We start from the raw sequence: 22,073 nt of genomic DNA, 5'->3' as shown, positions 1-22,073 counted from the left end.
TCTTAAAATCCTTTTTAATTTTGCTGTAAAGCATCCTTGGTAATTTTTTCAGAAAGAGTACATAGAAGGTAAATTGAGTTTTCTGAGTCCTTGCATATCTAAAATGTTTTGTCCAGCTGTTCTTTAGATAGTCCTTAAATAAATCACCTTGTTTATGCTCCTCTTCCTGCTCTTGCCCTTCATATCCTCTAACTCTGCACTGTCCAATGCAGTAGCCATTAGCCACGTGGGACTATTGAGCACTTGAAATGTGGTGCAATAAGTGCAATTGAAATTGAAGTGTGCAATAAGTGCAAAATACATACCTGATTTAGAAGACTTAATACAAAAAAAAAAAGAAAATAGCTCAACTTTTTATTAATATGTTGTTTATATTTTGAAATGGTATTATTTTGGATACAATGGGTAAAATGTTATTAAAATTAATTTCACCTGTTTCTTTTTACTTTTTAAATGTGGCTAGTAGAAAATTTAAAACTATGTAACATGGCTTGCACTACTACTGGTCTAATCCCCAGCCCAGCACCTTTTTAGGACAGCATGGAGCAGCATTGACTTTTCCCATGTTCCTGAACCTGGCTCCCTTAGCTTGGGTTTGTCTACCAGTGTGATCCCATTTACTTTTCATGTTTTGAAAAGTGTTCAGAATTTCTAATCCTATTCTTTTCTTCTTTTATTCCTCTCCCCTCACCCTAATCACAGTTAAATTTATTCCTGTTGTACTACTTTGTCACTTCATTGGGATTTGGAAGGGAAATGTATTAGTCAGCCAAAGGGATACTGATGCAAAATACGAGAAATTGGTTGGTTTTTATAGAGTATTTATTTGGTGCAGGAGCTTACAGATACCAGGCCATAAAGCCTAAGTTACTTCCCTCACCAAAGTCTATTTTCCCAATGTCTGCCATGGTTCAGGCTTCCTGGGTTCCTCTGGGCTCAGCTCCTTTGTTTTCTCCACAAGGTCAGCTGTAGACTATGAGGCTTTCTAGACTTTGCCTCTCTCCACAAGGTCAGCTGTAGACGCTCAAGTGAACAGATTTGTCTCTCTTCCTGGGGTTTCTGCCCTGTCTAAGGAGCCATCTCTAGTCCTCTGTGTTCTTCTCCTGGCTCAGGACCTCTTTTCCCAGGGCTTGCTTCTGTTTCCTCTGCATGCTGACTTCCTGGGGCTCCAGCTTAAGACTTCAGCATCAAACTCCAACGTCAGAAACCCTTGCATCAAAAGCTTCAACTCTGTCCTTTGTCATGTCTTTTATCTGTGAGTCTCCACCCACCAAGGTGTGGGGACTTGATGCCCTAATGATGTGGCCCAATCAAAGCCCTAATCATAACTCAATCGTGCCCAGTAGTAGACCAGATTACGAACATAATCCAATATCTATTTCTGGAATTCATAATCATATCAAACTGCTGCAGGAGGGGAGGTAAACATATTTTCAGTCTTATCAATTGGAACCAGAAAACTTTTATCATTTTCTCACTGGTTTGAACAATGCTATGGTGGTCATCTTCATGTACGTCTGTCTGCATCTCTAGATATTTTCTTAAGATAGATTTCTGAAGTAGACTTACTGGTTCAAATTATGTACCTTTTTTTTTTTTTTTTAAGGCTCCTGATATACATGTTGACAAATTGCTTCCCAAAATCAGTTTTCCTCAGTGGATTATCCAATAAAACATGGAAGCAGTTATCCAAGAGGTACCCAGATTCATCACATCTGATTCCCTTAGATGGGCCTGGTTATCACAGCTTCTGTGGAAAGTATGACCTCTCTCTGAATCACTTAACTTTTCTGAGTCTTCATTTTCTTATTTATAAAATTGTGAAAGCCATGCCTTGAAGTAAATTATACCAAAGATCACTGAAAGTAGTATTTTCATTAATTCATTTCAGCAAGTATTTAGGCGCTCCCTGCATATATTCTGTACATGCGATATATCCAAGGTACTATAAGGGTGTCATTTGAAATAGATTCACCCCTGGCTTCAAAATTCAATTTTTTTTCCTGAAGGGAACACAGTGTGAGATAAAATACATTAATAAGAAGCTACTGGGTAAGTCCCTTTGTGATATGTAATTAGAGGTACAGATAAGGTGTTGAAGGGTTTGGCTAGTAGAGTTTGCATTCCATTGAAAAGAACAAGGAAAATAGCGTGGAGGATGAGGCATGTAAGGTAAGTTTTGAAGGAGGAGTATAATTTCAATACAGTTGGAGAGGGAAGTAGAGGGTACATTAGGCATGAGGATGAGCTTGAACAAAGGCACAGGTGTGGCTTCTGAACAGAGGAGTTAATTTTCTTTTTTCTTAAGATTTATTTTTATTTATCTCTCCCCTCCTCCCCCTCCCCCCCACCCCAGTTGTCCGTTCTCTGTTTCTATTCACTGTGTGTTCGTCTGTGATTGCTTCTATCCTTATCAGTGGCACCGGGAATCTGTGTCTCTTTTTGTTTCGTCATCTTTTGTCAGTTCTCCATGTGTGCGGTGCCATTCCTGGGCAGGCTGAACTTTCTCTCGCGCTAGGCAGCTCTCCTTATGGGGCGCACTCCTTGCACGTGGCTCCCCTACACGGGGGACACCCCTGCGTGGCACAGCACTCCTTGCGTGCATCAGCACCTTGCGTGGGCCAGCTCCACACAGGTCAGGAGGCCCTGGGTTTGAACCATGAACCTCCCATGTGGTAGGCAGATGCTCTAACTGTTGAGCCAAGTCCACTTCCCAGAGGGGTTAATATTAGTAGCTCTTTCACTAGAGTTGTTATCTATACAGGCAAGAAAAACAAATTGCATGTTGAAATTTTTGTTTCTGTGAGTATACTTATTTGCATGTCCCCATGCTGTGCTTTGATAGGGAAAGCAGAGAGAAATCACTCTACTTAGTTTTGGCTGTGGTCAGAATTTAGTAGGCAAAGTTTGCAGTGTACACTGATTTTTCTCTTCTTCCCATAAAGGTGGAAATTCTGAGTCATTTTTGAACAGGCTGGGCCACTTTGAAATTATCCGTACAGATGATAGCATAGATCAGAAATTTTGAGGGGAGATCAGAGGAAGAGGGTTCCTGAAAGGAAGAATAACTGGGCCAAAGGGTAGGTTGGCAGTGAGGATAGAACAGTGAGGATTTAGACCTTTGGTACCATCATGAAAAAGGTGAGGAGTTTTGTGAAACAGAGACAAAGATTCTGCTTTCTATCCATCTTTCTGGCCTTCTAGCTTCTGAGAGTTCAGTTGTCTCACTAGTTGTTTGGTACTTTTTCAGGGTGTTCTCTGGTAATCTAAAACGTTTTGGATAGCACTTTCCCCTCTCTCTAGTACCATGCCCAAGATTTTTTTTTTTCCCATCAGCAACATTCCAGGACTTTCTTCTTGCCTATAGGATATAGTTAAAATTCTTGCCCAGTAGTCAAGGTAGCCCCAGCCCTTCTAGAGACTCCAGCTTGTGTTTACCATCTTACTTTGTGTTGTACCCCATTACTTTAATCCTGCTTCTGTAGCGTAACATCTCTCATCCCCTCTTCTAACAGAAACATCTCGTTAATTATTCATTCTGCAAGCATTTATTAAATGCCTGTTGTGTGTCATTTCTTCAATAAATTTTTTTTTTTTTTACCAACTGCTATGTTGTCGGCCTTATTTCAGAGCCAGTGAATAGAGAAATAAAGTGAATAATGTTGGTAAATGAAGAAAGGTCATGAGATATTTTTGGAAAATCATTTGGCATACTAAATGTAGGTAGGAAGGAGGTATGGTTCCCTTGTAATTCCCTTGAATAATTACCTTTTGGATATGCTGAGCAGGATGACTAGTGGAAACCAGAATCAACAATCAGGTGGCATTTCAAATTCAATTCAAATATTTTGTCAAATGAAGGCAATGAAAGGAGCCACCGACATGGTCTTGAAGTAAGGTCATCAGCTCCTAAGGTTTCTTGAAAAGGTATGACTGAATACCTAGTCAAATTAATCTTGTCCAAATGGTCAACAGTTTCACTCTGGTGACACTTAATGGCACTATTGAGGTCTGTTTAATGGGATTCTTTTCTTTAAATGGTGACTCCCAAAGAGCAGATACTCAGAACTGCTACATTCTTGCCTATCATATAGACTCAGTTCCATATTCCCTAAATGAGCCTGCCCTTTCTTGCCTCTGTGCCTTTGCTCATACAATGTAATGGGGGGTGGGGGTGGGGGGATGGGGGGAGATGATTTGGAGCCAAATCTGGACTTGAGACCCAGATTTACCTTTTCTTTGCTCTATAACCTTGGGCAAATTTCTTAAACTGGTTAGAAGCTTTGAGAGAATAATCATACCTGCCTTTTCTAGGGTGGTCTGTTATAAGGTATAGAAGAGAATTTATATTAAAGCTCTTGGAATGGTATCTGTCACCTACTAAGTACCCTTTCCTTTTATCAATACTTTAATTCCTTTTACTCTTTCCCTCATCTCAACTTATCAATATCCTCTCTATATTTTAGCTCTTATATCACATTTTTAATAGAGCTCTTCTCATTTTTCTAGATGCAAGAGATATGGGCCCTCCCTTTGTCTGTGTGTCATTTGTGGCATTTAAGAGGTAGAGGGAATGATACAGGAAAGGATGGAAATCTGAATGAAATAGCATTGCATTTGGAAGCAGGAATATAAGGGTCAGTGAGAGGCAGTACGCAAATGGTTTAAGTAAGGGTGTCTTGTCGCTCAGTGTCAGGTGATTGATTCTCAGCCCATCTTAGTTCATCCCCGGAGACCAAAGACAAAGGCTGTCTCTAGTTCCTAGTAGTAACCACAAAAAAAGGGGCCATTCACTCCCCTTCATTCAGTGGAAACTAGCTACCAATCTCCCAGATAACTCTGCCCTTTTATAATTTGATGTTTTTAATTGGAGTTGGGCAATCAGTCTCCATATTTTTCCAGGAAGAACTAGCTTGGTCAGCAGAATAGAAAACATCTAGAATGGCATCAGTCTGGGAATCTTCGAAGGGAAGGTGAGCATCACAACTGCTTGTACTTTTATATACCAATTCTCACCTTGTGCAGTCAGGAAGATAAATTTAGAAAACAATTTTCCTTTCAAAAAAAAACCAGTACTCACAACATGCATTTTTCTGTAAAGCTTGAAGGATTCATTCACTGGAGTTGATTGGTCACATTGGTAAAATTTAGAATTTTGTAGATGGAAAGGGCCTTAGAGTTGAGTAGGGTCTTCAAAAAGAAACAAACGGCTCTTGATTTCTGCATGAACAGTGTTCATTCACAAGAAAATTTTTCTTGATCTATGAGGAGTGATTTCAGACAATTAGCTTAATTGGTTGAGGGAAATGACCTATCAGCCTTGCCGAGAGGATGTCTGCTCTTAGGGATCCACATAAAGAACCTATCTTAAGCTCTCCATGACAGCCCGAAGCAGCCCCATTAATACTCCTATGTAATGACCAGCCATAACCACAGATGAAGGGTGCATTTCACTTGAGAATAAAGCCATGAAAACCCTAACAGCTGCTAACAGCTGATCACTACCACTGTCAGCTCAGTGTTGTTTTGGGTGTTGCTATGTTTCTGAATGGTCTTCCAGTTTTCTCTATTATAAGGGAATAAGTGACCCTTTTGAAATAAGTCTGCTGTTTATTTTTTTAAATTGTTATTAGATGCTTTAGTTCCTTGAAACAACACTTGTCTGTTGTGGAGAAAACAAGATAAAACTTATTTGTGGCTATCTTGAAAGCCCAAATGAATATGAAAAAAGAGGGGAAAAGGAAAGTTTCTGTAGGCAAATCTTAACTTTTTCTGGATTTCAAGTGTGAAATTCACAATGAAAGAAGGGTCATAGAATTGTCAAGAAGGGAATCTGGAGAAGGTAACTGATATTAAGTCAAGAAGTTGAGTCCACAGGACTAGTCATTAAGAGACCCAAGTTTTCATAGCACTCTATTTTTCCTTAGTATCATGATTAAGAACCTGGGTTTTGGACTGTCAGACATCAACCTGAATTCTGTTTATGTCACCTACTTTATAATCTTGGCTAGGCACATGGTAAGTGTTTATTTCAGGAATCCTTTCATTTTATGTAAGAAAAAAGCTAACTGATAGTGGCTTAAACAAATAGTTTTTTTTTCTCACATTACAAGAAGTCTGGAATAAGAAGTTGCTGTGTTTTGGTTTTAGTAGCTCAGAATTACAATTTGGGAGGCTTATTCTTTATCTTCCTGCCCAGCTACCCATAGTGCATTGACTTTCAACTTCATGGTAGCAAGGTAAAAAAAAAAAAAAAAAACTTTCCTGGAAGCTCCCAGAAGATTTCTGCCTATGTCCTTTTGTTCAAAACAGTAACATGAATACACCTCCAGTTAGATGAGAATCTAGGAAAGCAAATATTTTGCTTTTCTAGGCTCTGTAACAAAGACAAACAAGGCAGAAGGGGATTGTGAATGGGTATTATGTTATCCAGCCAACAATGTAGCGCCTGCCACAACATTCAATTAGTGGGGTGAGAAGGGTGGTGGGTATATGGGGACCTCATATTTTTTTAATGTAACCTTTTAAAAAAAATAGAAAAAATTTTTTAAAAGTCTCTAATATAATTTTTAAAATTCAGTGCTGTTATGACTATGATAGTGGTGATGGGTAACCCACCTTATTGTGCTGTTCAGAGGATTCAAGTGAAGTGATATTTAGCATTTTATGCTTTTGAGGTGCTTTCATTTATCTGTGTAAGGGGTTTATTGGTGGTGGTGGCTATTAAATTCCTTGATCTATCCAGAGAAGAAAGCTCAGCCAGGAGGGACAGCATAGCCCAAACCTCCACATTGCCCTAGTTCAGCTCTAGGTCTGTCACTTACAGTCTTCCCACACCACTCAGAACCACAGCAGTTGCTCACCCCTTTAAACTCCCAATATCACTCATGACTAACTCTGTTGGCTGCTTTATATTTTTTAAATATGCATGGTTCCTTAGCTAAGCTCAGAGGACCTCAGTTTCAGGGTCTATATGGAGTATGCCCAACAGAGTGTAGGGAACAATTGGATTGCTATTAATTTATTGACAGAAAAACTACTTCTCACCATTAGCTGAACTTGAGATAGGGTCCAAGGATGGGTAGAGTCCAAGTATTACAATGATGTTCCCCTCTTCTATGGAAGAGGACATTTATTTCCTTTTGCTCAAGCTTCCACCATTCTTTTTCCAACTTCCCCCTTCTTTTTGCCCTAATTGTTTGGTATGGATTGTCAAGGGATGAAGTATAACATTCCATTTTTAAATTATTCCTCAGCCTTTTCCTAGTCTTGACTCCGATTTAGCTGTGGGATTAGAAAGTAGGGCAAAAATTCCCCCGTACCATCACCATCAGTGAAACAGCAAGATAAAGAAAATCCTTAAAGAGTAATTTCTTTGTGCCCTTGCACACACTGCCACTTGTGCGGTTTTGGAGAGTTGACTTAAGAGGCAAATAGTATTGAGTAAGGAATGCAAAGCCATTGACTGAAATCTACGTGGATCCTTTGCTGAGAGCAGATGCTAAGAATGTGTTGGGATCCTGGAACCTGAAGGTATTAGATGAATGTTTAGCAAGAAGTGTTGAGTAGCAAAGCCAATGGAGAACTCTGTTGCCCAGTCCAAGGTTCTTTCAACATTGTTCCCTGCTAAGCATGCTATACTTTTCAAAAGTCCATAGTGAAACTGAAATGTAGAGGCAGTAGTTACCACATTCAGATTTCTGAGCAAGTTGAAACCAATGACTCTCTTCTCTTTACCATGACCCTGAGATTTTGGAAATACTAGAAGATTTTGGTTAAATTTATATCACTTCTTAAGTCACTAATCCAATTTTGTTTGTTTTATTTCTAATTGCACAGTTACCGTAAACTTTCTCATGTGTCTCATATGCTTTGGCCAGCTTAATTTTCCAAAATAATACTTTCTATTCCTGCTCACTTGTCAGTGATTGGTGGTGGTGATGGTGGTAGTTTAAATATCGCAAATGAAATGCCATCTTTGGTACCCATATTTGTAAGTTCTAAAATAAGCCTAATGTGCTGACATCCATAGACAATACAAAATCCTAATTATTTTCTATTTGTAATACAAAGCAATTCACCAATGTTTTAAAGATCTGGGGTGGTGCCAATTAATTTTCCCTCCTCCCTTCTTATTAGATGTATAGAGTAGAAAGACGGAATCCAGTGGAGGTGAAGGTATTGGCTTTATGACTCACGGCTGCCAATAGCCCCCAAAGTATGGTCAGGATATGTAAGTCTAGAGGTCTTCTGCACAATGAGAAAAATCTAAATCACCAGGGAGTATATAGATGAAGAAGAGGGGAGGCTGGGAATTATAGACCTTAAGGGAATCCATGCAAAGACTGAAAAGGAGCACAGAGATGCAGGAATAGGCAGTGTCAGATAATCCAAGGAAGCAGCCTTTAGGAAAGAAGGAGTGTTCTGTTACCTCAAATGCTGCCAAGAAATCAGTGCAGGGAAAAGCAACATCAACAAAAATATCCATGGGATTTAACACAAAAGAAGTCTTAGATCATCCGCAGCCTCTCATCTGCTCTCCCTACCCAGCCTGCCTCGACTCTCATCACGTTGGACCACCTACATTTTGTTTCCCATTGTACCTTCACATCTGGCTGCCATTGGGAATAAAAATATGATCCTGAAAGATCTTTGGCCTCAATAATAAGGTTATTCTTTATAATCCTGGAAGAAGGACTTGCACTCTGTGTGTTTGGGAGATGGTTGATGATAAGATTTCCCTTTGAAGCCGAGGCCCACAATTTCTGGGTGTGAGGGTTGTAAATTGCTACATCATGAGTGTGCTGATGGGTTGGTAGGGTGATGAATGCTTCAAAGGTGTGCCAGGGTCCCAGGCAGGCTCTGAAATAAAGCTCAGTCTTGTCCTCCTTTCTGTCTTCTTTTGCAGGATACTTCCTTGATCCAGTTGTGCTGAATTCTGTAGGGCAGGGCTTTTTAACCTTTTTTGTCAGGTGAATACTACGGACCCCTTATTAAGTCCACACTGTACTGTGTATTATTTAATAAATATATCACACCCGCACCAACACGTCCCCACAAAAATAATGTTTTCGTTTGTTTGTTTGTTTGTTTGTTTGAGGTACTGGGACTAGGATTGAACCCAGGACCTTGTATGTGGGAGGTCTGCACTCCACTGAGCCCATGGGCCCCCTGGAGTTGACTTCCTTATCTGTTTGCTCTTTGTTTTTGCTCGTTGTTTGTTTCTTTAGGAGACACTGGGAACCGAACCCGGGACCTCCCATGTGAGAAGTGGGCGCTCAACTGCTTGAGCCACATCCGCTCCCAAGACCAATGTTTTGTTTTGTTTTTTAATTTAAATTCAAGCCCGTTGACCCCTTCTTAAGAACCCCTGCTGTAGGGAGTGCACTGATCCTGGGGCTCAATAAATATTTGGCAGAAATAGGCTTCTGGAGCTATGAGAAGATAACTCTGAGGAAGGCGGCTATGAAAATACTCTGTCCTCGTCAAATTTCTACTCAGGCCCTAAGGCAAGGAGGGAATTTTAAGGGCCTGCTTAGCTTCTAAGAACCTATAGAACGGTTCTTTCTCAAAATCAAACAACACTCCCTAATGGCTACTTTTTGGCCTCCTAATGTTGCTTTTTAGTTTTCCTGCTGTTCAGACCAGAGCTTTGAGCTGTCCTTATTCATATGTGCCTTCTTTCAGAAATCATCCAGGATTCTCTCTGCCTTTCTCTTCTGGGTGCAAATTTCCCGCATTCCATTGCCACCTCTCTGCAGGTTTTCCAGCCCTTGAAATCATCCTAGACTCTTAAAGTGTGCGGTTTATTCCTTAATAGCGAAAATCCACTTAAACAAAGGATATCATTAAGTCAAGAGTGTGTGTGAGGCACTAGGGCTCTTTCCTCCTGTGCTGTAATGACTTACATGAATGGACAGCCTAGAACACAGTCAACGCTGAATTGCAATGTAAATCGCTCCAGGTGCCTGATAAGCTTTTTCCGGTGAACAAAGCCAATGCTAAGTTGGTCTCAGTTGGTCGCTTGGCAGGGAGAGACTCAAGCTGGTGGCTTCCTCAGTCACTCCTTGAAGAACTAGGGGTCCTTGCGGCTGGCTTCCAAGCTCCTGTGTATTTTTAGTACTCGCTTTTCATGTAAGTTTCCCGTTAACTGCTTGGAGGAAATCTTTGCTTGAACATCATCTGCCCATTTCCTGAAGTCTTCCTCTCAGCATTGTGTCCGTTTGGGGGTGAATCCAGTCAGCAGTTTTGGAGAGTGCTTTTCTCTTCCCTGCTACAGCCTGCCCCCTTTGTGGGACACCAGAAAGCTGCCTTTCTTGTCTGTTTCTAGGGCTGAAGGGAGGAGGGGCAAGTCCTTGGTTTGTGTCAGCCCTTTAGGCTGCCTGACACAAATGTCCTTTTGTGTGTGGAGGAGCATGTGTGCGTTTTCCCCCTTCCCAGTGGACACTGTCATTTATTAGGTCCGGATGGTGTCCTCTGAGCAGTAAACCATGGTGCAGAAGGAGATGAAGACCTGCCTTAGAGACAAGCCTGGGGGGCAGCCACTGGCTTGCCTTCTCCAGCTCCGCCCCGCACTCCTTTTGCACTTTGTGAGTTGGATCTGACTTGAGCCAGCCTAGGACGCTATAATCCATTTCCAGGGCTGGAGCCGGGTCGCGGCGTTTCCTCTTACCTTGAACACTTTAGACTTGAGAGGGGGGTTTCCATGATCAGGGTAATAATTCTTCAAGTTTGTACAATGTTAGTTTTTAAACGTGTCTTCTGAGGAACTGAAATTCTGGCTTTGTTGTGCCTGAAGAATTGAGGCTTTGAATCAGAGGATGTAGTTTGACACTAGCCTTGCTATTCAAGGGCTGCAGTACCTCAGGACCTTATTAACAGCACATCCCTCTTCAGAGGGCGCACCAGATTCAAGTAAGAATGTACGGGTAAAGTACCTGCCACATAGAAAGCTCCCAGACGTTAACCAGGAACAGGGGAAGGGGTGTTAAATGAGATAATGTACATGAATATGCTATGCTTAAAATTCCAGACGTGTTTTAGTTGCTGTCTGTTTTGAGGTCTGAGAGTAAGCCCTTCTTTCACATGTTAACATGGCTCTCCTGTCTGAAAACAAACTATAAAACCACCTTCTCTTGAAGCCCGGTGCTTGGCCCAACACAGGGTTCAATAATTACTTGAATATTTACTCATTGTGAGAAACTCTGAAATGCAGCAGCACCTTGTATTTATCCCTTCTCTCACCCCCAGTGCCCAGCCCCTAGCCACTCAAAATAATTTCTTGATTTTTATACCCAGAGATCAGTGCAAGAAATGGAAACGCCTCTAGATACTTTAAGCAGGAAAGGATTTAATACCAGGAGCTACATGCTTACTAAATGGTAGGAAGAACTAAAGCTGAATGTTGGGGTCTAGAACACGGGGAATGATACCCCCACCCTGCTGGAGCTCTGTAGCTGTGATCTCAGGCTGGGGGCAGCATATTGAGGAGCTACTGCTGCAGGTGCCCCAGGGCACTTGGGAAGCTGGGTAAAGAATATCTCAGCTGCATGGAAACCTCACATTTCTTGCCAGCAGAAACAAGAAATAGCCAAAAGCCAGCAGGAAAACGATCTTTTTCACTTCCACCTTACAAGTCTTGCGTGAATGCAAATAATTGGCAGATTAACTGCAAGCAATTCTGGTAAAGGTGATTTTTGGTTTTCCAACATTTCCAACTGGAAGGGGAGTGTGACAGAGGCTGATCGAGCCAACCCACACTGTCTGCCGCACCAGCTTCGCATTTCAGGTGGCAATACGATAGGATAAAAGCTGGGCTCGGAAATCCTGATGTGTCCTCTGCATCTAGTTGTTCCTTTCAAAGTACAGAATCTCTTCCATAAAATGCGTGTTGGATCATGTTTTCCCATGAGAAATCTTCCGTGTCTCCTCTTGACCTAGAAAGGAGTCTAACTGCAGCCGCCAGCCCACCTTGTAACCACGGGAGGTAGTCAACAAATGCGCAAATGAGCGCCTACTATATGTCACCTCCCCTGCAAGGCACAGGGAACACGAAGTCAGAAAAGACAAGGCCCTGCCTGCAAAGAGCTCATAGCCGTCTAGTGGGGGGAGGGGCGGGGTACAGAGATGAAAGTAATTGCAAAATACTACAAATGCTAAAATGGAAGTATGCTCAGGGCCGCAGATAAGCAGTACATAATCAGATTCAGGGGATAAAATGAGGAATATCAAAGAGCTGTCTGAATTCATGTAAAGGTTTAAGTGTAAGGGATTTTTATTAAGATTAAAAGCACACATGCCTGGCCTTAAAAACTATGCTCAATCAACCAATCCAGACACAAGATGCCAAGATGTTCTTTATTTTTCTCAATATTTTAAATGTAAAATGTCAAACATATAGCAAAGTTGAAAGAATTTTACCATGACACCCATATACCCACCATCCACATTCTGCCATTACTATTTTACCATACTTGCTGCAACACTTAACTATTCATCTATCTATTCCTTTATCCACCCATTATCCCATCTTATTTTTTTAAAGCATTTCAAAGGAAATTGCAGGCATCAGAACATTTCCCCCTAAATACTTCAGCATGTATGTCATGTTCAGTATCTGTTTAGTTTTTTTTCTGTGAGGTAAAATTTACATGGAATGAAATGCCCAATCTTAAGTGAGCGTTTGCTGACATTTGACAAATGAATGCTTCTGTGCAACTCAAACAACATCATCTGAGTTTTCTCTTGCCCCTTCCAAGACAATCTCCACTCTCCAGAGGCAACCACTGTTCTGATAGACTAGATTTGCCTGTTTTATAACTTCATATCAATGGAATCTTATAGTATACTTTCTTTTGTGTAAGACTTCTTTCACCCAGCATAATGCTTTTGAAAGTAAGTGTAGGGAAACAGATGTGACTGAACCAATTGGGCTCCCGTCTACCATATAGGAGGTCCAGGGTTCAATGCCCAGGGCCTCCTGGGAGGGCAAGCTGGCCCTTGTGGCGAGCTGACCCACACGGAGTGCCAGCCCACACTGGAATGCCGCCCTGCGCAGGAGTGCCCCCCTGCATGGGAATGCCGCCCCGTGCAGGAGTGCCGGCCGATGCTGAGAGCTGACGCAACAAGGTGATGCAACAAGAGACACAGAGGAGAGAAAATAAGAAGACACAGCTGAACAGGGAGTTGAGGTGGTGCAAGAGAGTAATCACCTCTCTCCCACTCCGGAAGGTCCCAGGATCAGTTCCCAGAGCCGCCTAATGAGAATACAGGCAGACACAGAAGAACACATAATGAATGGACACAGAGAGCAGACAATGAGGAGAATGGGGGTGTGGGGGGGGGGGGGGGGGGAGAAGAGAAATAAAGCTCAAAAAAAAAGAATTGCAAAAAAAAAAAAGTAAATATAAGTTGTTGCTTATATTTATATCCCATTCCTTCTTATTACTGAGTAGTATTCCTTTGTTTGACTGTACATGGTTTGTTTAGCTGTTCTCCTGTAGATGGACACCTGAGCTGTTTTCAGTATTGGACTAGTATGCATAAAGCTGCTCTGAACTCGTATGTCCTTTCTTTTTTAATAGACTTTATAACAGTTTAGACATAAAATGTTAAAGATAGTACAAGAGAGTTCCTATATACCCCCTACCCAGTTTCCCCCACTATTAACTTCTTACATGTAGTGTCCTTTTAAGGCCCCTCTGGCTTCGTGCTTTTGGCTGACTGCTTAACAGATTGCTGTTTGACTGCACATGCCATGCTGCCAGTATATACCTTGCTCCATTTCTCTGTGAGGCTAAAGCAGTGGAGTGCCAATCATTTTGTGATCCCATTCAGAATGTGGACTCAGGATTTATTTTTTTCAAATAAGTTAGAAGCAAGAGTGCCTAGTGGTTGGTGTATATCTCCATTCCTGAAAGCCTTGCTCAAGGAAGAGTCCTAGGGCAGGTCCTTGGGTCGTTGGGTCTGCAAGGAAGGGTGGTAGGGTTTTGTCCTCATCAGTACAAGGAAATTATCATCCCATCACCATCACTTTCTGGTTTTTCTGCTTCTAGGTTTTCCTCTTACCTCCAGTAAGTCTTCTGTCTTCAAGGTTGTCAGATTTTCCTCAAAGCACAGTTGATGATTATAACAAAAATTAATATTCATATTGTACTGGTAAGATATAAAGCTTTTAACACCTATTTCTTCTTTTTTTACATTTATTTTTTATTAGAGTAGTTGTGAGCTTACAAAATAACCGTGCATAATGTACAGAATTCCCATACATCACCCCTCCACCCACACCTTATATTGGTGTGGAACATTTGTTACAGATTATGAAAGAACATCATCAGATATTACCATTAATTATGGTCCATTGCATACATTTGATGTGTTTTTTCCATACCCTCCTATTAACATCAATATTAGTATTGTACGTTTGTTATAGTTCATGAGAGAAAATTCTCATATTTCACTGTTAACCACAGTTAACAGTACATGTTAACCACATGGTTCACTGTGTTGTTCAGTCCCATGCCTTGTACAGTCTATCCAAAATGTACACTCAGTGGCTCTCACTTTTATCAGAGTTGTAGTCATTGCCCCAGTAAACCTTTGAACATTTTCCTTAGTCCAAAAGAAGAAAATCCCATACTACCCTATTATTGACCCTTAGTTTTGATACAGTACCTTCTTTGACGTTCACATAAGAATATTACAATATTGTTGTTAACACTAGTCCATAAGTTACATTAATTGCGTTTTCCCTTGTATCACCATATTCTTACACCTGTAATAGTGATGTATAATTTGTTCTAGTTCATAGAACATTCTTGTATTTGTACTCTTAACCACAGTCCTCATCCACCACCAGGTTAATTATGTTATTGAGTCCCTAGATTACTCTCTAGCTTTCTTTCAGTTGACGTTTATATCCCTAGACTACCTCTTTCGGCCACAAAACCATTTATAAGCCAGCCGTGTTAGTCATACTCACTCTAGTATCAATCTATCCATTAACACTTTTACAGTGAAGCTAATTGAAAATTCTACAAACAATTAGCATCAGTACCCCTTCTTACCCCTCATCCTATCTCCTAGTAACCTATACTCTAGGTTTTAACTCCAGGTGTTTATGCTTCATATTTATTAGTGAAACTATGCAATATTTGTCTTTTTGTGTCTGGCTTATTTCACACTGCATAATGTCCTCAAGGTTCATCCATGTCATCATATATGTCCTAATTTCATTTCTTCTTACAGCAGCATAGTATTCTATCGCATGTATATACCATGTGTTGTTTACTCATTGGTTGATGGACACTTGGGTTGTTTCCATCTTTTGGCTATTGTGAACAATGCTGCTATGAATTGGTGTGCAAATGTCTGGTTGCATCAGTTTTTAGTTCTTCTGGACATATTTCTAGTAGAGCTGGGGTTCTTAACCTAATTTTATTCCATGGACCCCTTTGCCAGTCTGGTGAAAACTACGACCCCTTACTAAGTCCACACTATACTGTGTATTATTTAATAAATATGTCACACCTGCACCAACACATCCTCACAAGAATGTTTTTTTGAATTTCAATTCAAGCTTACAGACCCCTTGTTAAGAAACCCTGCAGTAGAGGGATTGCTGGACATACTACAGTTCTTTATTTAGCTTCCTGAGGAACCACCAAACTGTCTTCCACAGAGATTGCACCATTCTACATTCCCACCAACAGTGAATAAGTGTTCTTATTTCTCCACATCCTCTCCAGCACTTGTAGTTCTGTTGTGTTTTTTTTAATGCCATCTATGAGGTGTGAGATGGTATCTTGTAATTTTGATTAATAATTTCCTAATAGCTAGTGATAGTGAACATTTTTTCAGGTGCTTTTTCACCATTTGTATTTCTTCTCTGGAGAAATGTCTATTTAATTCTTTTGCCCATTTTAAAAATTGGATTGCTTGCTCTTTTATTATTGAGTTGTATGATCTCTTTATATAGGATGGAAATCTAATCCTCTTTGGATATTTGGTTTCCAAATATTTCCTCCCATTGAGTGGGTTCCCTTTTCGCATTGACAAAGTCCTTTGAATCACAAAAGTGTTTAAGTTTAAGGAGGTCCCATTTATCCATGTTTTCTTTTGTTGCTTATGCTTTCAGTGTAAGGTTTAAGAAACCATCACCTCCACAAAGTCTTGAAGATATTTCCCTACATTTTCTTCTATGAGTTTTCTGGTTCTACCTTTTATATTTAGGTCTTTGATCCATTTTGAGTTAATTTTTATAGAAGGTGTGAGGTAGGGGTCCTCCATCTTTCTTTTAGATATGAATATCCAGTTCTCCCAAGCACCATATGTTGAATAGATGATTCTGTTCCAGCTGGTTGGACTTAACAACCTTGTAAAAAATCATTTGACCAAGACTCCCAGGAAGATGAAGGATTAGAGAGGCAGAGGGATCTCTTCTCTCCCAGAAAAAATACCTGGAGGACACGCAGAGACTGTCTGGAGGGCTGCTTTGGGGATTAGAACACCAGGGGAAGGTGAGACACCACCCAGAGGAGAAAGGGGCAAAGGAAAGGAGCCTTGGCTGGCTGGAAAAATCCCATGAGTAAAGCTGCAGTAGCAGCTACTGGCACCCATCCCCCTATCTTCAGAGCAAATAGCTGTCTGCAGACTGCAGTGGCTGTGGACTGACATGGGGGGAAGTGTTGCAGAGGTCCTCTTCCCAAAGATGGGAGAGAAATGGACACACCCTACAGTAAATTCAGATTTTGGCCAGTGAATTTGGTCTGCTATGTTAGAGGGTTTGCATACTTCCAGGCTGGGTGAAGCAGCCTGGGACATTGTTTGCCCTGAGAACAGACAGGGAGCTAAAGATAATTTGCCTTCTCAAACACCCTCTCTACTGCCCTGGGCTGGTTGGTGGGTAGGCAAAGGGAGGGAGAGTTTGGCCCACCAACAGTGGAGAACAACCTCCCAGAAAGTTTGTTTGTGAAGGTTGGCTTGCACTGAGGGCATTGCTTCTGCACCACACACCTGTGGAGTTACATTGAATGTATTCCCCACAGAATCTGGGGTCTGAACTGAGAGGTCTGCCAAAGAGCACTTCTGGCTGGCAGACCAGAAAAGTACATGAAAAGAAGAGAAAAATAAGAAAGGAAGGAAGGGAGAAAGGGAGGAAGGGAGGAAGGGAGCAATCAGATGCCTTTACTGCCCGCATCTCCAAGGCCCTTGGAGATTGGCTTGTACCCCATTACTGGGTTGTTAGCCCTGGTTTGAGCAGTTAAACAGAGGTAATCCTAAATACCTAGAACAAGTTGAACCAAAAGTTAAAGGGTAGCTAGCACACAGCTACTTAACAGTAAATCCCTAAGCAAGAGAGAGAAACTGAACATCAGACTCAACTCAGCATCATGATCAGATGCTAGATATCAGCACAAAGTTTCAAGAGATGCTAAGAAAAAGGAAGATATGACTTAGGAAAGGAACAAATCTAAGCTCCAGTCAAGTCACAGGATTTGAAACAACTAATCAATGAGGTTCATACAAATCTCCTAAATTAAATCATAGAGTTGAAGGACAACATGGCTAAAGAAAAAGAGACATGAAGAATACACTAGTTGAGTACAAAGAAAATTTAGAAATCTTGGATAGAAAAATAACAGAACTCAAGGAAATAAAAGGCAAAATAAGAGAGATTAAAAATATAATAGAGATGTATAACAACAGATTTGAAATCATGGAAAAAAGAATCAGCGACACAGAGGACAGAACAGCTAAAATTGAAAATAGAAAAAACTGAGTAGGAACTCAGGGAGTTTATTGATAACATGAGGCTCACTGGCATAACTGATATGACGTGAAAGCCAAAGAATAAAATGGTTTAAGTCAGGAGTGCTTTTTCAGTAATAATATTGAACATTTTTTTAAAAGATTTCTTTTTCCCCTTGCCCCCTCCCCCATGCTGCTATTTTTGCTGTCTGTGTCCATTCACCATGTGATCTTCTCTATCTATTTCTCTTTTTTGTCTTCTCTTCTCATCTTTCTCCTCTAGGATTCATATGGATTCAATCCTGGGGAGCTCTGATGTGGAGAGAGGTTCCCTGTCAATTGTGCCACCTCAGTTCCTTGTCTCTGCTGTGCTTCACTTTGACTATCACCTTCATTTCTCTTTTGTTGTATCATCATCTTGCTGTGTGACTCACTTATGCGGGCACTGGCTCACCACGCAGGCACTCATGGTGGCACTCGGCTCACTGTGTGGGCACTGGCTCACCATGCAGGTATGCTTTCTCTTCTTTTCCACCAGGGGGCCCCAGGGATTGAACCTGGGTCCTTCCATATGGTAGGTGGAGGCCTATCACTTGAACCACACCTGAACATTAATGGATTAATCTCCCCAATCAAAAAACAGAGACTGACAGAATAGATAAGAAAACATGAGCCATCAATTTGCTATCTGCAGGAGACTCAATTTAGACCCAAGATTCAAATAGAATGAGAGTAAAAGGTTTGAAAAAGATATTTCACAAAAATAGTAACCAAAAGGGGGGGGGGAGTAGCTATACTGCTGTCAGACAAAGAGACTTTAAATGAAAAAAATTGATAAGAGATGTAGAAGGCCATTGTATATTGATAAAAGGAAGGAGTAACAGTTATAAATACCTATGCACCTAACCAGGGTGCCCCAAAATACATAAGGCAAACTCTGGCAAAACTGAAAGGAGAATTGACATCTCTACAATAATAGTTGGAGACTTCAACACACCATTCACATAAATAAATAGAACAACTAGACAAGATCAACAAGGAAACAGAACTTGAACAATGTGATAAATGACCTGGACCTGAAAGATATATACAGTACATTGTACCCCCTATCAGCAAGTTGTACATTCTTTTCAAGTATTCATGGATCTTTCTCTAGGAAAGACTGCATGTTGGGTCATAAAACAGGTCTCAGTAATTTTAAGAAGATTAAAATTATACAAAGCAGCTTCTCTGATAATAATGGAATGAAGCTAAAAATCAGTGGTAGGTGGGAAAGGGGGAAATTTTACAAATATATGGGAGCTAAACAACACACTCCTAAGCAATCCTTGGGTCAAAGGAGAAATTGCAAAAGAAATTAGTAGATTTTTTTTTTTTAAGATTATTTTTTATTTCTCTCCCCTTCCCCTGCCCCTCCCCCCAGTTGTCTGCTCTCTGTGTCCATTCGCCATGTGTTCTTCTGTGTCTGCGGCACCCAGAATCTGTGTCTCTTTTTGTTTTGTGTCATCTTGCTGCGTCAGCTCTCCATGTGTGCAGTGCCATTCCTGGGCAGGCTGCGCTTTTTTCGCACTGGGCGGCTCTCCTTACAGGGCACACTCTTTGCACGTGGGGTTCCCCTATGCAGGGGATACCCCTGCGTGGCACGGTACTCCTTGCGTGCTCAGCACTGCGCGTGGGCCAGCTCATTACACCAGTCAGGAGGCCCTGGGTTTGAACCTTGGACCTCCCATGTGGTAGGTGGATGCCCTATCTTTTGGGCCAAATCTGCTTCACAATAGATTTCTTGAGACGAATGAAAACAGCAACACAACTTATAAAAACTTATGGGATACAGTGAAGGCAATGCTGAGAGGGAAATTTACAGCCCTAATTGCATAAATTAAAAGAGAAGAAAGAGATAAAAGACTTAACTGAACACCTGGAGAAACTATAAAAAGAACAGTAAACCAACCAGGGAAGAAGATGTGGCTCAAGAATTGAGCTCCTGCCTGCCACATGGGAGGTCCAGGATTTGGTGCCCAGTGCCTCCTAAAGAAGACAAGCAAGACAGAGAGCTGACACAATGGGCAGGTGCAGCAAGCTGTGCAACAAGAGACACAAGGAGGAAAACAATGAGAGCACAATAAAGCAGGGCACGGAAGTGGCTCAAATAATTAGGCACCTTCTTCCCACATCAGAGGTCCTTTGTTCAGTCCCCAGTGCCTCCTAGAAAAACAAGATGAATGGCCACAGCAAGTACAAATAATGAGGGGGCGGGGAGAAATAAATAAAATCTTAAAAAAAAAAAAAAAAGAACGACAAACTAATCCCAAAGCAAACAGAAAGGAAAGGATAACAAAGATCAGAGCAGAATAAATGAAATTGAGAAAAAACCATAGAGAAAATCCACAAAACCAAAAGCTGGTTCTTTGAGAAGATCAATAAAGTAAAAAACCCTTAGCAAGACTAACAAAGAAAAAAGAAAGAAGATGCAAATAAATAAAACCAGTAATGAAAGAGAGGACATTACAACTGATCCCACAGAAATAAAAAGAATCAGAGGAGGATATTATGAGAAACTGTATGGCAACAAATTAGACAACCTAGATGAAATGGACAAATTCCTAGAAATGCACAAAACCTACATTGACTCCGCAAGAAATACAAGAACTCAACAAACAAATCACAAGTAAAGAAATTGAATCAGTCATCAAAAATCTTCCAACAAAGAAAAGTCCAGGATCAGATGGCTTCACAGGTGAATTCTACCAAACAATTCAAGATATGAGATAATACCAATCCTGTTTAAACTCTTGAAAAAAAACTGAAAAGGAAGGAAAATTACCCAACACATTTTATGAAGCAAACATCACCCTAATACCAAAGCCAGATTAAGATACTACAAGAAAATAAAATTATATCCCAATCTCTCTAATGAACATAAATGCAAAAATTCTCAAAAATATACTTGCAGTATCTGCAAAAAAATACAATTTACAAAAATGATGGGGGTGGGGGGATGGGGAGCGGGTTATATGGGAAACTCTTTTTTTTTTTAATATAACATTCTGTGTGATCTATTAACTTTAATTTTTAAAAAGTGTTAAAAAGATAAATATCTGAAAGAAGTAGAGGAAAAAAAATATATATATATATATACTTGCAAATCAAATCCAAAACCATATTAAAAGATTTACACACAAGGATCAAGTGGATTTTATTCCTGGTGCACAAAGTTGGTACAATATAAGAAAATTCTGGAAACGGACTTGGCCCAGTGGTTAGGGCGTCCGTCTACCACATGGGAGGTCCACGATTCAAACCCCGGGCATCCTTGACCCATGTGGAGCTGGCCCATGCTCAGTGCTGATGCGCGCAAAGAGTGCTGTGACTTGGCCCGGTGGTTAGGGCAACCGCCTACCACACGGAGGTCCGCGGTTCAAACCCCGGGCCTCCTTGACCCGTGTGAAGCTGGCCCACGCGCAGTGCTGATGCACACAAGGAGTGCCCTGCCACGCAGGGGTGTCCCCCACATAGGGGAGCCCCATGCACAAGGAGTGCACGCCGTAAGGAGAGACGCCCAGCACGAAAGAAAGTGCAGCCTGCCTAGGGATGGTGCTGCACACATGGAGAGCTGACACAACAAGATGACACAACAAAAAGAAACACAGATTCCTGTGCCGCTGACAACAACAGAAGCGGACAAAGAAGACACAGCAAATAGACACAGAGAACAGACAACCGGGGTGGGCGGGGGGGGAAGGGGAGAGAAATAAATCTTAAAAAGAAAAAAGAAATTCTATTAGCGTAATACACCATATTAACAAATTGAAGGGAAAAGAAAGCACATGATGGTATGGATTGATGCAGAAAAGGCATTTATCAGAATCCTTTCTGATAAAAACACTTCAAAAGATAGGCACAGAAGGAAAGTTCCTCAACATAATAAAGAGCATATATGAAACTCCTACAGCCAACATCATACTCAATGGGGAGTGGCTTAAAGCTTTCCCTCTAAAATCAGGAACAAGACAAGGATGCCCACTGTTACCACTGTTACTCAATATTGTGCTAGAATAGAAGTTCTAGCTAGAGTACTTAAAAAAAGAAAAAGAAATAAAAGTCATCCAAATTGGAAAAGAGGAAGTAAAACTCTCTGTTTACAGATAACATGATCCTGTATTTAGAAAATTCTGAAATATCTACAACAAAGCTATTAGAACTAAGAAATGAGTTCAGCAAAGTAGCAGGGTACAAGATCAACAAGCAAAAATCAGTAGCATTTCTATACACTAGTAATGAGTCAAGCTGAGGAGAAAATCAAGAAAAAAAATTCCATTTACAAT

The 22,073-nt window shown here is 40.9% G+C and overlaps 1 protein-coding gene across 1 annotated transcript in view; it reads left to right on the top strand.

Moving 5' to 3' along the window:
* The window catches only part of GAB2 (GRB2 associated binding protein 2), a 197,015-nt gene that overhangs the window by 64,494 nt on the left and 110,448 nt on the right, over window positions 1-22,073 (top strand). The gene's annotated exons all lie outside the window — the stretch shown is intronic.

This window comes from Dasypus novemcinctus, chromosome 10 (assembly GCF_030445035.2).
Source record: "Dasypus novemcinctus isolate mDasNov1 chromosome 10, mDasNov1.1.hap2, whole genome shotgun sequence".
NCBI classification, from domain to species: Eukaryota; Metazoa; Chordata; class Mammalia; order Cingulata; family Dasypodidae; genus Dasypus; species Dasypus novemcinctus.
The sequence above is the reverse complement of the archived record's forward strand: the minus strand, read 5'-3'. Positions and strand labels throughout refer to the sequence as shown.